At 41.4% G+C, this 12,025-nt stretch overlaps 1 long non-coding RNA gene across 1 annotated transcript in view; it reads left to right on the top strand.

Annotated features, from left to right (window-relative positions):
• LOC147917738 (uncharacterized) overlaps nucleotides 1-4,416 on the top strand; it is a 59,214-nt gene extending 54,798 nt beyond the window's left edge. The window contains exon 3 of the long non-coding RNA XR_015553964.1: nucleotides 4,059-4,416. This is a non-coding gene — a long non-coding RNA (uncharacterized LOC147917738). The remainder of the gene's footprint in view (nucleotides 1-4,058) is intronic.
• Nucleotides 4,417-12,025: the final 7,609 nt, after the last annotated feature.

Raw genomic sequence — 12,025 nt, 5'->3', positions numbered from 1 at the left:
TCTTTGGCTGTACCTGTATGAGTTGGAAGATTGTCAATTTAATTTTGTCTTACTTTGAAATAATTTAAAACTTAAAGAAAACTTGCAAGAATAATGTAGTAACATTTTTCCTGGACCATTTGAAAGGAAGTTGCTGCCACTGATGCCCCATCACCCCCCAAATATTTTAGTGTGCAATTTCTTCACACGTGGACATCCTTCTATATAATGATAATATAACCATCAGAATCAGGAAAATACCATTGATACATTACTACCATATAATCTGCAGACACCATTCAAGTTTCACCAAGTCCAGGAGCATGTATTGCATTTAATTGTCATGTCTCTTAAGTCTTTTTCCAGGTAGATGAGTTCTCAGTCTTTCCTTGACTTTCAGGGCCTTCACACCTTATAAAATTACAGGGCAGTTATTTTGTGGAATGTACCTCAATTTGAGTTTGTCTGATGTTTCCTCCTAATTAGATTTAGGCAATTTTTTTTTAATTTTTAATTTTTGGCAGGAATATCACAGAAGTGATGGTCTTCTCATTGCCTCCAACAGGTGGTGCACAATTTCAATTTGTTTTATTAATGGTGATATTCACTTTGATCACTGGATTAAGAGTATCTGCCAGCCTTCTTTATTGTAAAATATTCTTTTTCTCTTTAATTAATTGATTAATTTATTTATTTCCCCCAAAGCCCCAGTAGATAGTTGTATGTCATAGCTGCACATCCTTCTAGTTGCTGCATGTGGGACGCGGCCTCAGCATGGCCGGAGAAGTGGTGCGTTGGTGCGCGCCCGGGACCCGAACTGCCAGCAGCGGAGCGTGCGCACTTAACCGCTAAGCCACGGGGCCAGCCCTCTTTTTCTCTTTATAATTACTATTTTGTGGGAGATTCTTTCAGACTATTTAAGAATTCCATTCTGCATCAAATGTTCACCCATTACACATTCCATTGATTATTCTTGTCTGAGTCAATATTATTATGATTATCAGAGAGTGATTTTCTAATTCTTTCATTCTATATTTATTAGTTGGCATTCTCCTGTAAGGAAAAACTCTCTCTTCTCCTTGTTCGTCAATTAATTAATTAACTAATTCATTCATTTATGTCAGTGTGGACTCATGGATTCCTATTTTATTCATTGGGTTCTAATCTGTTATCATCATTGTTTATCAAATCTATCATCAAGTTATCCCCAATTTGGCAGTGTCCCTATTATTCTTTGAGTACTTTCTTACTCTTGGGAACAACAAGATATTCCAAGCTCATCTTGTAATTTTCCTGCCATTTCTTCTGAGAACCCTAGTTCCTTTTAGTGGAGAATGGTATTTAGGAAACAAAATGTGGATGGTAGGTATGTTTATCGCTATTGAGATGTCACTGCTCCCAGGTCCTCTCAATGGAGAGAGCCAGGGACACACACCCACACACTCACACCCCCTCACACACACATACACTCACACACACCCCTTTACGTCTATATTTATTTTTATATCTGTCCGTATATATTGACAAGCATAAGTCCATACTGATACTGATAATTTTAATCACTAGCACAGAGTCATTCTAGTTTTCTCTCTTTCCATATTTGTAACTCCTTTTCCTGACTGTGAGAAAATGCTTCCCTTGATCCACACCGCTCAGGCTCTGACACTCCACGCCCGACTGTGCTAATATCTTCCTTGTCCTGCTTGGGCCCCAATACTCCATGCCAGGCTGTTTCTTCTGCTCCCCTAGCCCTCCGGGAAGCCCGTTTCACCCCACGGTGGCTTTGTAATGGGCCACTGCCACCACCTTTGTTCCCTTGCATCGACATCTGCCTTACCCACTCCGGCTTCAACAGCCTGCACTGAGCTGTGTGGTCACCATCCTCATTCACTCCTGCTCTACTATCCTGCCTTGCCACCGTCATTGTCTCCCCAGCCCACCACTTGATCCTCTCCTCACCCTGCTCAGAACCTAATATCCCTCAATAGGCTGCTCTTACTGTCTTTCTACACGGATACCCTCCTCCATTGTCACAGTCCCTCTCTCCCCCCCAGGAAGCTCTCCATAATTACCCCTTCAGGACTCCCATACCCTGGAATTCCACCCGTCATCCCCACTTGTCTTGCTCAGCCCCTTCGAATAACTTTTGGACTGAGTTATTTAGGACAGAAAGCAGGGCGGCAGAGACCGTCTCAGGGCCCACTTGTCCATTAGGCACAGGAGACACATTGCCCGGGGCCCAGGATACTTTTAGGGGCCCACAATGATGTTGTAATTTTAATTTCTTTTAAATTCAGAAGAAATACTGAATATAATAATAATAATATAATAATGAATCCAGCCTGAATTACATTTATTTTTATACCAATGCAAAATAACATTTTTAATATTTTTTATGGAGGAAGGGAAAAGTGCCTAGGGCCCATGAAAGTTATGGTCTTTATTAGCCCTGCTGTGTCTTAATTAGCTTTGTAGGCCCAATTCCTTGTAGAGTTTCTGGAACCTACTAGCTACTCAATAAATATTTGTGAAATAAGTGAATGAGTAAGTGACCAAGCATTGGGGCTTATATTTCTTGTTTCTCTCATGGCAGACAAGAATAGAGCAGAGTAAATAATATTTGTTGATGGCCTGTTTACTAGAATGAGCATTCTTTCCCCCCGAGTAGTCAAAGCTCTCTGTATATTCATCCATTCATTCAAATATTTACTGAGTACCTACTGTATGTGAAGGCCCTGCTTCCTTTGTATGTGAGTTTGAGATTGTAGAATGTCTACTTTAGTCTTAGGAGAGCAGAGTGTGTCTATAAGAATGAAGTGCTGAACTAACCAGCCAGTGTGGGGACTGAACTGACCCTGCTTCCTTAGCACAGCACTCAAATCCACGGGGCCCACAGGTCAGAATTGTGCTAAAATAATCCTGTAGCTCCCATAATACACATTCTCACTCCAAGCAGCCTTTTCTATACCATTGGGATTAGCTAACTCCATCTTTTCTCAATATGAGTCACAAAAATACACACATCGTCATAACTGGTTTAGTTCCTAGTTCTGTCAGTTGATTTTTAAACAATAATAAAATCAAATCCGAGGCTCATGCTGAGAACTTGATGAGGTACAATGTGAGATGGATGAGATGGTTGGGGCCAGGATTGTTTACCATCTACTATTTTTATTGAGAACTTTCTTATTCCAATCTCACTAATTTAAATGTATCATAATTCAGACAGTGGATAAAGTTAAATTTTCCTCTGTACTGACTATGACAGGCACTTGGCAAACAAAATAATAACATAAACATGATTGTATAAGGAATGCTTAATTTAGTTAAAATGACATAACACTTTCAAGTACCCTCAAGTATTTTGGCACAAAAGCTTCCATTTGAACTCTTACTATTTTTTTTTTTTTTGTGAGGAAGATCAGCCCTGAGCTAACATCCATGCCAATTCTCCTCTTTTTGCTGAGGAAGACCGGCCCTGAGCTAACATCTATTGCCAATGCTCCTCCTTTTTTTTTTTTTTTTCCTCTTTTCCTCCCCAAAGCCCCAGTAGATAGTTGTATGTCATAGTTGCACATCCTTCTAGTTGCTGTATATGGGATGCTGCCTCAGCATGGCCGGACAAGCAGTGTGTCTGTGTGCGCCCGGGATCTGAACCCAGGCCACCAGTAGTGGAGCACGCGCACTTAACCACTAAGCCACAGGGCCGGCCCCGAACTCTTACTATGTTTTAGGTCAGTGGCTGGCAAACCGTGGCCCACGGGCCAAACCCAGCCTACCGCCTGTTTTTGTAAGGCCTGTGAACTAAGAATGTTTTTTACATTTTTAAGTGGTTGAAAAAAAATAGAGAGAAGAATAATATTCTGTGATACGTGAAGATTACATTAAATTCAAGTTTCAACATCTGTAAGTAAAGTTTTATTGGACCCAGCCACACCCATTTGCTTATGTAGTATCTGTGGCTGCTTTGCAATTATGAAGGCAGAGTTGAGTAGTTGCCCAGAGACTGTAGGGCCCACAAAGCCGAAAATATTTCCTATCTGAAACTTTACAGAAAAGTTGGCCTTCTCCTGTTCTAGGTTCTTGGGATACATCAGTGAAGAAAACAAAGATCCCTGTGTTGGAGGAGGTCATCAAGAGGACGTGACCGCCGGTTGACCCAATAGCTAGACTGGGCAATCAGAGGCTTCTTACCCTCTCCCCTGTCCTTGGAAGGTATGTTCAGCCCACCGTTCCCATAGCCGGAGCCATTTCAAGGACACAACCTTAAAAAAGTAATATGTTGTCAAGACCATCTGTACAGTATATGTGACTGAACCCCATCAGAGCCTCTATAGAAACTTTTAAGATCTTGGTGCGCAGATGCAGAGATCTACTCATCTTGCGGCTGCCCGAGACAAGTCTCGTAAGTTCCCTTGCTATTAAAACTGCTACCAATCTGGAGTGGTCTGCCTCTTCCTTTGGTCTCTCCTTGCCCTCCGTGTACAGGGCCAGTGTTGAATTACACCCAGGGAACTCTGAGGTTGCGAACCAACACCTGCCCTCAGGAAACTTACATTTAATAAGGGAAGACAGTAAACAATAAACATAAGTAAATTATATATAGTATGTTAGAATGTGATAAATGTGGTGGGAGAGAAAGTAGAGCAGGGTAAAGTGGATAGGATTTTTTGTGGGGAGGAGGATGTCTCAATTTAAAAGAGAGCAATCAGGGTAGGCCTCATTAAAAAGGTGATATGTGAGCAAAGACTTGAAAGAGGTGAGGAAGTGAGCCTCTAATGTGGGTGTCTGGGGAAAAGCAGTCTGGGCAGAGGGATAATGGTAGCTCCTCACAGGGTTGTTATGTAGATTAAGTGAGCTAATACATTTAAGTAAAAATAGTGCCTGGCACATGGTAAATTCTCAAAAAATAGTTCTGTTTTAGTACCAGCTGGCTGTAGATGCTACTTTCCTCTCTGCAGTGGGCTGCTGTACTGAATTACTCTTGGTAGGTAATCACTATAGCAGAAGAGAGGCTCTCCTAAGTACATGGAGTCCTGATAGTTTAGCTTTATCTGTCCCAGGATTAGCTCTCATCCCTGGGGCTTAGCTCTCAGGGACAGAGCTGTTCCCAGAGAATCACGATCTCAGGAGATATCATATCTGTGGTCTGCATAATCACAAAATACAGATCCCAGAGTCTGTGATCACACACAGGCAAATGGACTTGCCCCACCATCACACAAGTCAGCAGCAAAGCTTCAATAGACATGGCGTCTCTTGCTTCCAAGTCTAGTGCTCTCTGTCCTGGTCTGCACTCCATGCCCTGTAATAAGCCTACTTACACATCTTATTTCTTTCAGTAAAATTTCAGGTCTCTGTGCAGGGGCCATGTCTTACTCATTTTTATTTTCTCCTTCAGGCACAAAACAAACAAAAAACCAAAACTGTTGAAAGAATACTCAGTACCTTAACTTGTTTGATGATACCATTTCAAATCTTAATCGCTGTGTTTGTAAGTCTGTCAGAAAATGCCAAAGTGGAAGTGAATGTCCATTGCTCCCTGTGCTTATATAAAGCCTGGGGAGATAAGTTGTCTCACAAAGTAGGGAGCTCCTAGAAAAGATACCAGACAGTTACATTTTCAAACTCCCTTATGTTGCTAAATATCACATGAAGATCCCGGAGCATAAAAATGCATTCTTGAGCTTTGGGCTTCGATGATCTCTGCGAGGCCAGCAGTAGTGTCGGGCTGCCAGATAAGAGATGGCATTTCCAGGGCAAAAAATTGGGCAGATGATGCAGGACAAATACTGGGTTATCCTTTGTCTTAGTCCAGGGTGGTTCTCCAAGTGTGGTCTATGGACCAGCAGCATCAGCATCACCTGAAAACTTGTTAGAAATGCAGATTCTCAGGCCTCACCTCAGATTCACTGAAACTGAAACTCGGGGTGTGGGGCCCAGCAATCTACATTGGAACAAGCTCTCCAGGTGATTGTGAGGCACACTAAAGTTTGAGAGTCACTGGCCACTCTTCTGTCTTTATGGATTTCTGACCAGGACTCACCCTGCTCTGCCAAGTGCCTAAGCTATGTGTTGGGTGAGCTTTTTTTGTAGAAGTTGGTGATGACCTTGAGGCAGGGAAAGCTCTCTGGGGAAAGTTGAGATTGTTATCACCTCTCCAGTTGGCTTAACACATTCCCTCTGACTGATGAAGGTGAGATACACACGGGCATGAAGAACAGCCCAGAGCATTACATAGTTAGGTCAGGTGTTGAAATAAAGGGAGCTTTTAAATCTTAAAATATTACCTCTGGTTGGGCTTTGGTTGTGGCTAGATAACATACACCAGCTGGGCTGTCAAAGGAATAGTGTGGAGTCCCTAAAGCTCTGGTCTGGTTTGGGCAGGCTATTTGAAAAATCCTCTTGCAAAGCGTGGAAGGCCAATTCATGGTAGGTGAAGTGGCTTCTCCAGGGTCCTATGGCAAATCAGCCTGTAGGAAGTACGGGTATCTATCATTGCAGGACTGCAGATGTGGTGTACCGTTGGCTGAGGTATGGGAAGAATAACCTAGGAATGCACCTTTGACTTAGGATCAAAGACACTGACAAATTTTACTACCCCTTCACCTTAATATAAAATTTCTGAACATAAGAAATGAAGCTTAGAATTTGAGACAAATGGTTAAAAATATCCTTGTAAAGAAGCCATGGAGTTTCAAGACAATAGTAACAAAGCAAGTGCAAGTAAACGACAGAGAGCTCTAGCTAGGACAAGCTCTACCTCAACCACAGTACAAGACAAAAATAAAGATGATCTAATCAGGTCTGACAAGCAGTTGACCACAAAATATGACATTACCAACATTTTTTGAAAAATGGATTTATTAATAAGGATGAGCCTTGCCCAAATATATAGTGTACCTTGAAATATAAACTAACAATAACACGAGGCCAGTTTGATTAGCAAGACCTTTGAAAACAGAAACATGAAATAACCATTTCAGTGATGTTTAAAGTCATATGAGCCTCAGGTGAGTGTTTTACATTTCACCAAACTCACTGATGTGTTTTTTGAAGTCATTTTGAAGTTTCTTGCTTGTAATATCAAAAGACAAAAAGGTATGTACCATCGTGGAAAAGCATATGCTTCCTGTTGAAATATAAATGTCTGAAATAATTCAAAGGAAAAATGGCATGAAATTAAATTTCATTCTTTGTCAGGATATACTACTGGAAAATATGTGGAATATATTGCTACATCCCTTATGAAGAAAGAATTATCATGACAAATTACTCAGTACGGGAAGCTTGCTATACAAATTAGATGAAAGTACAGATGTTTCTCACAGTCTCAGCTAATGGTAAATGCTAGATTTTGTTTCAGTACTGGAATTTGGGAAGAACTACATTTTTTTGCCCCCCCAAAGCCCCAGTAGATAGTTGTACCTCATAGTTGCACATCCTTCTAGTTGCTGTATGTGGGACATGGCCTCAGCATGGCTGGAGAAGCGGTGCGTCGGTGTGCGCCCAGGATCCGAACCTGGGCTGCCAGTAGCGAGCATGTGCACTTAACCGCTAAGCCATGAGGGCAGCCCCGGGAAGAACTACATTTTTGAATGAATTACTAAAGGAAAGATATACAGATATTAATTGTATATGATTTACTTAAAAACATTGTTCTATAGGAAAATTGTATAATACATAGCTTTTCCATACTTTTAAACTATCTTCTTTGGATGAGTGCTCAGAAATGCCACTCTCGCCATATTATCTATAATGCTATCAACTTTCTTTTTTGAAGATTAGCCCTGAGCTAACATCTGTTGCCAATCCTCCTCTTTTTGCTGAAAAAGATTGGTCCTGGGCTAAAGTCCGTGCCCATCTTCCTCTACTTTATAGATGGCACGCCTGCCCAGGCATGGCTTGATAGGCAGTGTGTAAGTCTGTGTCGGGGGTCCCAACCCGCAAACCCTAGGCCACCAAAGTGGAGCCTGCGAATTTAACCACTACACCACCTGGTGAGCCCCATGCTATCAACTTTTCACCAAAGTGTGGAAGAACATCAGGTGTCCACTGTGAGAACACAGGGACAGTCAAACTTGTGTACTCTGCCAGGGGGTTTGGACTTTATCCTGGCAGTACATGGATGAGATTTACGATTTTGGATGGTCATAGTCTGGAGGTGGCAAAGGATCTGGAAGGGGCAAGATCGGAGGCAGGGACAGTTGGGAAGCAGGGAAGATGAGCAGGAGGACAGGTGATGGTGCCCTGAACTAGGGACATGGCGGATGACACAGGAATAAAAGTGAGAGAATGTCAGGAATGACTCCCACGTTTCTGGCAGTAAGTTTTGGAGCAAAAACATTTGGAACAGATTTTTGGAAATATCCACAGCAGGCGGACTGAGATTCCCGCCGAATTTTACTCGCCGAGCTCCTTTCCTAGCATTTAGCTCTCGCGTCTTCCCACATCCGGGTATCTTCCCACATCCGGGTATCTTCCCACATCCGGCTATCTTCCCACATCCGGGTATCCTCCCACATGCGCGTGGCCTATTCCAAGCATGTTAGGAGGTTTGTGCGGTGGTGCGTGTCTGTGGCTGTTGAGCCCTTGTTTCTACAGCTGACCTCCAGCCGTGCGAGGGCGCTGCGGCCTCATTTCCTCTAGAGTTCCTGTTTCTGTCACATCCTTTTTTTTCTTCAGTCTACCAACCAAACGTTCAATTCCCTTCAGGCTCTGAGTTAGGAAAATAAAATGGCTTGACTACAGAAAGGAAACTCCAAAATTTATGAGATTGTGATTCCAGGTCAACCATTGTATTTGGAGTGAAATCCCTTTCTTTAAGCAGTTTTAATGGTAAGTCATAAGTGTTTTTGTGAGATGTTTGTTTATAGTTAAGAAATATGGATGGTATGGTTATAATTTTTAAATATTATACTAAGTATAAGGCTTTTCCTCCTAATTTTGCCCAAAGTCTTTTGTATCCAAATTGCCTGACGTAGCAGTTATAGTGCCTGATTTAGCAATTATGAATGGGCTTTTCTTATATTGCTTGTCCAATCTGAGGAAAGCCCAATTTTTTGCCTCCTAAAAAGCCTCAGAATAAATTTCTTGAGAAATATTATTTTCCTACTCAGAGGACTTATCTAAATGTTTTGGCATTATCTCTCAATAAATGTGTGTTCTATGAGCAATACTGAATGAATGAATAGGCTCTTGGGACTTACACTAATAATAATACAAATAATAATTACCAATTTGTGAGTGCCAACCAATGTACTATAATTTACACCTATTATTTCTAGTCTTAAAAATAATACTGTAATGCAGATAGTTGCTGGGGGAGGGGGGTGAGAATGGGGTCTACAAATTATTATTTTTTCTTTCCCTCTCTGGGTTTCTTTCTTCAAACTGACCATACTAAAACTTGGTTTGGTTTTGTGCAAGAACAGTACTCTGTTAACATTTGTTCAAGTTTGGAAATGCTTTCATGTAAAATATTTAATACTTAAGACTATCCTGTGAGATAAATATTAATCTTCATTTGATAGATAAAGAAACTGAGACCCACAGGGTAAACAAGTTAACCATGGGGCTGATACTAGAGCCTAAGCCTTCTGACTCCAAGACTGGCTCTTTTTCTACTGCACTGTTTATATAAGTACTCCATTAGTCATTTCTTTCAATACTAAGCAGTGCTTAGGTGTGCTAGTTGCACAGGATTTATAACCTCTTTCTTCTACCATGACATCTTAGTAAAGCATTTAAGGTGTTTGCTGCATACTGTATCCTATCCTCAAGGATCTGTCAGCACAGGCAGGAACAAAGAAAAAAAACTATTAACCAAATCAACAGGGGTATGTAGAATTCCAGGGGCTTTATGAATCTCGTCCATTAAGGAGGGCATGGCTGTAATATCAGCTGTATTTGGGTTACAATTACGGAAATCCATTTTTATTCTCCAGGTCCCATTGGTCTCTGGTGTTGGCTAACATGGGGAGTAAATGGTGAGACAACAGGCATTATTTCTCAAGCAACTTGATGTTGCCTGCGGTGATGCCCTTGTTCTATTTGTCTTGGGAGGAAGAGCTGCCCCAAGGTCTTAGGGTTCTTTCTACAATGATAGCTCTTATTCTGTAGGTCGGGGCAAATGAGGGCATTCTGCCATGATATCCATTCTAATTTTATTCTCTTAAATTGGAGAAATAATTACAGGATATGTGAACTTCCTTGGGACTACTGTGAGGTGACATTGGGTTAGAACTCCATTTGTCACCTGATTGCTATAAGCCCCTGCTCAGACTGGTGTATTCTAGAGTGGTATTAAGAGTCCTAAGGAATTAGTATTAGCTCAGGGGTTGTAGCCAACATTCCCCGAAGATTTGGGGGTATTTTTCAGGTAAATGGCTACAGGCCCATTTGGGCAAAGTTATGAAATTAAAAGGTCCGGATGCTTGAGTGTTCTAGCTTACATAAAGTATTGGTTTACAAAGTCCTGCTTTTTATTTGTATTTTTGTGATGAAAGTCACTCAAAACTCTCAATTTTGTCCTTGGAGGCTCCATGGTCTATAAGCCAGAGTTGGAGATCTCTGAGCATCAGGCTGCTGGTTACTATACATATTTCATGGTAATTGCTAGTCATCCTCACTCCATTTAGATGTTGGTTTAGACTGTCCAGCTGGGTCACCAGGGTGGTATGGGTTAGACTGAGTTAGACTGAGGAGGAGGAGGAGCTGGCTGGAATGTAGGGAGAGGGAGATACAACTGTGGCTTTCTGGGGTGGTGGGAGGGGAGGGAGATGAACCAGCTCAAGTCCAAGTATGAACAGGGTCATAGCAGATTTAATCTTGGTCTAAGACCCTCTAAGAGATTTAAGGGGTGGAAGCAACTCTGGTAATATAGGGCTGAGATGGTATAGGAGAAAATTTTTTTTCTTTTTTTGCTTTCTAAGGAAGATGGACTATGCTAGTGGGAAAGCCTTAGATGTGTCGAACATCTTGATGAGTTTGTATTGGTCCTTTGGAAGAGGAACCAGACAGATACCTAATCTGGTGCACTGGAGAGCGAGAGAGAGAGAGAAAGAAATTTGAAACTGAAGATGTGGATGTGTAAACAGGGAGTGAGAAAAAGGGTGCTGCACAGGGGACGTGAGACCAGGGTGAGAATCCTCTGATGGCAAGACTGCCTGGAAGGCTGAGGCTAGAAATGTTGAATATAGATTTTTAACATGTTTGCTGTGGTTGTGTACTCTTTAGTAGTCAAAGGAAGAGGAAAACATGACCAGTTCTATAATTTACAGTTTTTCATAAAAGAAGAATGTTGAAATTAGGTAGCTCATAATAACATTGACAAAGTATTCTGCCTTTCCACTCTCTTATGAAGTTGAGAAATACAGTGATTTAGGTTTGAGAAGAGAAATAACTTGGAGGATAAATTTAGTTTTGTCTTTAGGTGACCTAAACTTGAGCAATAGAGAATAATGAGGACTTCTGCTTCTGGCAATATGGTGGACTAGAAGAAAGAAGGGGAAGTTCCCAAGGCCAAACTTGAGAGTAAAATGAAAACTTAGCAGGGTTTGTAGGTCTCAGTAACCAATGTGTTTGGGTTTTAATGGCCTCCCAAGGACAGGGGACAAGGCCTTAGGTCCACTGGAGATGAAATTGAGATCTCTGTGCATAAAGCAGAGACCTGCAGTGGCAACAACAACAGTGAACAGGGTGGACTAGAAAATAGCTACTTCTGGCTGGGCACTGACTGAAAGAAAGTATTTCTCGATGAATGGTAATTATAGGGCTATTTTCACATGGTTTTGGGGTTCAAATTTATATTGTCCACATACTCTAGTAGCAACCAAACCAGTAAATTACTGTAAGAGTGAATCCATGGACACCTGGTAGAAGCAAGTGCAAAAATCTGTCTGGAAGGACATACCCTTAATCCAGGCCCTGCAAAACAAACCATAGAAGTAATCCCCAGGAACTTCAGATATTGGAATTGTTCCAGTCTTTAAAATAAATATGCTCAAATGAATAAACAAATCAATGAATGAATAAAAAAACATAA

Source organism: Ceratotherium simum, chromosome 2 (assembly GCF_057802395.1).
Source record: "Ceratotherium simum simum isolate JZ-2026a chromosome 2, ASM5780239v1, whole genome shotgun sequence".
NCBI classification, from domain to species: Eukaryota; Metazoa; Chordata; class Mammalia; order Perissodactyla; family Rhinocerotidae; genus Ceratotherium; species Ceratotherium simum.
Note: the sequence above shows the minus strand (reverse complement) of the source record. Positions and strands in the feature narration are given on the sequence as shown.